Consider the following 4,614-nt stretch of genomic DNA (forward strand, 5'->3'; position numbering starts at 1 on the left):
GTCATTTCTTTTTTTTTCTTAGTAGATCTAGCTAAAGGTTTATCAATTTTGTTTACCTAAAAAAAAAAAAAACACCAAAAAACAAAACACAAGAACTCCTAGCTGCATTTGTCGTTCTATGTTATTCTAGTCTCTTTTTCATTTATTTCTACTCTAGTCATTATTATTTCTCATTCTGATAACTGTGGCTTTAGTTCTTCTTGTTTAGTTCGGAAAACTTGTGGCTGCCTTATTATTTTATTTGTATTGTGGTGTTACCAGCTTCCTCTTAATTGTTCTCCACCAAATCCCCAATGCTCTTAGACATGTAGTTCTCCATGTTCTGTTTCAAATAAATTCAGTCCCCATCAATTCTCATGGTCTGCCTTTACCCTGAGCAGAACTTCAGAACTACTACACTGGAACCTGAGGAGGCAGGCATGGTTTGATTGTGCTGAAGTGATGTCCTCATTCTATGACTGGTCATGGGGGTAGATGTGATACCTTGTGGTCTTGTGTTTGACTCTTCCAGCATAGACCTTCCACCCTAGAAGCAATCTGAGGAAGGACCATTTGGACCTCTTTATTCTTACCCTGCCACATTTAGAGTAGATCTTCTGTTCTATGCATAGGGTGCAATAGGGGGCTACAGACCTGATCCTTTCAGCCTAGTTGGCTGGAATAGAACCTTCTGCAACAAGCAATAGGAGATGAGAAACCCTAGCATCCTCCTTCTCCAAGGGTGAAATATTATCCCCAGACTGGATAATGTGTGTGCAAGAGAGAGAGGTCCCCCATCTTCTTAGTCCTCACCTGAAAATCGTAGAACATTTAGGATTACAGAACATTACATTACAGAACTGGTGGAGTCGGGAAGGTTGGTGGTGGTAAGGCTACGCTCAAAACCACAGTCATGTTCTTGCTCAAATTTAGCAGGTTTTCTTTAATGAATGTTTCTCCATTTTGCTTTTTTCCCTTAGGACAAATTGTAGAAACGTTTTAATAATTGTGGGTTTGATTTTGTTTTTATTTAACAAAATGTGTGCAAACTAAACTGTTGTTTTGTTGGGGAGAGGGTCCACCAAGCTTTTTACTTTGCCATTCAGGAGGTTTTGCCCTCCTTAGTTATTTTCGCCATTGCATTATTTTTCATCTATTGTGATGGAGTGTTCATCACTTCATCCCTTTCTACTAGTGCATGTTGCCATCTGTTTTTATAAGAAAGTGCATTTCTTCACGTTTGATGAGAACCTCTGTAATTAAAAAAAAAGTGATGTGCTCATGTTTTGAATCTGTGTTAATAGACCCCTCTTGGATAGTCATATTTCTAATTAGAATATTCAAGGATGTTGAATCATACACAGAGGAAAGTGGACTGTTTATAAAGTCTCTTTATAAAGCAATGTTTACTGGAAATGTGGCCATGTTAAGTAAGGGTGTAGAAACAAGAATAGAACAAAATGTGTGATCTAAAAGTTGGAGGTCATAATGGAAACAGATGCAGGCATTAGGTGCTCAGATACAACCAGGTCCTGTGCAGAAATCTCTCTCAACAGAGGTCAATGGAGGTGTATCTCTGCCATGACAATATGCAACATATACACTCTAGCTCTCTGCTATTGTCATCCAGGGATAAGAAGGGATAGTGAGGAGACAACCCTTACTTGATCATATATTTACTGCCACAGATGGGCTTTAAACTAAAAATGACTGTTATCTTGGTTATACAAGGGTAAATTTCCTCTCTGGCATAGACTGAATTTTTATGTCCCCCTAAAACTCTATGTTGAAACTCAGTCCCCAGTGTGATGGTATTTGGAGGTGGAGCCTTTGGAAGGTGACTGTCGTGAAGGCAGCTCCCTCATGAATGGAATTCGTGACATTATAAAACAGACCCCAGACAGTTCCCCTGCCCTCTCTGCCATGTGAGGACTCAGGGAGAAGTCAGCAGTCTGCAACCCAGAAGAGGATCCTCCCTAGAACTCAATTATACTAGCACCATGTTTCCAGACTTCCAGACCCCGGGACTGTGAGAAATAGATTTCTCTCGTTTATAAGCCACATCGTCTGTGGTATCCTGTTACAGTAGATGCCTTCCAAGCATAAATGAGTAAACCAGATCAAAGTTTATTTCTGTTAGAGACATAAAAGGAAGTTACATATTTGAACACTTGAATTTTATGATTCCAAATTCACACCTGCTACATTGTCTTGCACTTTTCGTATGTAGAGGCCACTTGAAAAATCCAAATAATGTAAAACACAAGTTGAAAAGAAGAATCAGACAATATTATAATGAAGGAAAGTCTGCCCTCCTGTAAAAAGACTAATATATGTTGCTAAAATATTAAACATAACAGACACCTCTTATGCCACCTCCCATGCATACATGCATGGGAGACCAAACCTCCCCCCCCCACACACACACCACCCAGTTCCAATATACTCATAAAAAGTTGACTCTTAAACTTCTTTTACTATTCCAGGCTAATGATGATAATGTGTTAACATCAAGTGATTGGAATTATATACAATTCATAAGATCCCCATTATATATCACTCATAATAATTCGGACAGATAAGCCAAACCAGATTTTTTTATGCTGATTCTGAAGGAAAGATATGTTCTAAAAAAAAAAAAAATCATGGTATGTAAGCAGACCACTTGGGAAATCTCTAAGAACCTTAAGAGTATACAAATACTTTTGAAGCAGCCCCAGGTAATTTATAAGCTTTTATTTATAAAGGAATTGCTGGGAGTTAATGTAGGAGATATGCCTAGCTATTCATTTAAGTAAGCCCCGTAGGACAATTAAAATGTAGCAGTTAGGTGAGTTCTACTTACTGTACTCGGAAACAAAATGCAGTTGAAACATACAGCCTTATGCATGTCTCCCGATTTCATGTCAGAATAGATTTCTAAAAAGATGTTTGCATTCTCCCTAATTCTCACACCTTTATCTTGTGAATTAGTACCTCTTCCACTTGTATCTTATTTCAGTTCCATTATCTGTCTCTCAGTCTCAAAAAAAAATTTTTTAGAGCTCCCTCCTTTTTCTTCTCCTTTGTATATTTTATCCCTTAGACCCAAATCACTCTACCACAACATTGCTTTAGATTGGAACTTTCCAGATGAACAAAACAATTGTAAGCAATTCCTCTTTGGGGATCGTGTCTTTCCTTCTCTCAGCAGACAGAACCTTTCTTTCTTACCTGCTATCTCTCTGCAACAAAATGCTGTGTGTGAAATAAAGGATTCAGGCATGTTTATATTGGGCTGCAGTATTTTTTTTTTCATAGTTCTGAATACTGCATACCATGATGCGAGACTGTCCATTAGCTTTTAAAAAAGGGTCGAAGTTAATAAAAGTGATACATACCTGCTTCCCAGAAGCCACAGCTACGGACTTCCTTACTCCTTCCAAATGGATCTCCCAACTGGGCCTCTCCTGGAGCTGTCAGGGAACTGCTAGATAGGAATTTGTTCTGAGTTCTGACACACTTAGAAAATAAGACACATGATGATCGGATCTGCCGGCTGGATGAGAACGGTGACCCTCCTCGGGTCCATGGCCATCCGCGGAAGCATTCCATTTTACGAGCTATTGTTTGGTATCGTTTGGCGTGCTCTGCTCCAAAGTCAAATCTCCGGAAGATAGAATCGCACGTATCTCTCTTATACAAACCTTACTGCAAGTCGCAGCCTTAAAAATGACCCGTGCATATCCAACATCACATGGTTAATAGGACGTTAGAAACCCGGGGGGTGGGGGGAAGTTTTGCCATTTAACTTGGACGTGTTTTCCATTACGTTGCAAGCATTTTAAGATTGCTTGCTGGGAATTCCTTTTTAGGAATCCCTTCATAGTTCGTGCATAATAAACGATACGTTTTCTAGATACGTTAGTGTTTGAAAAATAATTCTTGTGTACATAGTCTTTTCTTTATTAATGCCAAACTCTTCTAAACCAAGGGTTCTAAAATAGGGATGACTTTTTGCCTCCAGTGGCTAATGTGATCATTAGCATAAACTGTGGAGTCTCCTTGGCGGATGTTCTCTATCTCTAGGGTGCCGTACAGACTGGGCCTGTGAAGCGCTGTTTGGTTATTTGCTGTTTTCAACCTTGTGCAGAGTCTTTATTGGATTTTCAGAAAAGAAATAAATGGTATGAATATTCAGGCTTACTCTAACTTCACATAAAGCTCCAATATAATAAGTCGCTTGTTACACTACATGACCTCACACAAATGCCTTTTATATTAATGCAGGAACCAAATAAAATGTTTAAACCCTCTTGAAAGCACATCTAAGGCTCAGTTAAGATGTTGGCTCTAAAGGAGCCCCTGGCATTAGGAAGCCCACATGGTTAACAGCCTTTTCTTTTGCCTGCTGAAGCTCATACGGGTCTTTCTCTCCTCACCGGCCAAACATTTAAACTCTTTTTGAAGAGAAAGTAAGATGTACCCACCTTGGACGCAATGGCTTCCTCAGAAGATAGAAAAGAAATTTTGTGTGTGTTATTGAGAGGTGGTAGCAGGTATTTTATTTTTTGCATGGAAAGCCCACTGATGTTCCACAGACATGGTAACAAAGTCTGGGATTCTTGTGGGGAAGATATCGGCCTTGTAGAAGGG

Source organism: Panthera uncia (assembly GCF_023721935.1).
Source record: "Panthera uncia isolate 11264 chromosome A1 unlocalized genomic scaffold, Puncia_PCG_1.0 HiC_scaffold_17, whole genome shotgun sequence".
Taxonomy (NCBI): domain Eukaryota; kingdom Metazoa; phylum Chordata; class Mammalia; order Carnivora; family Felidae; genus Panthera; species Panthera uncia.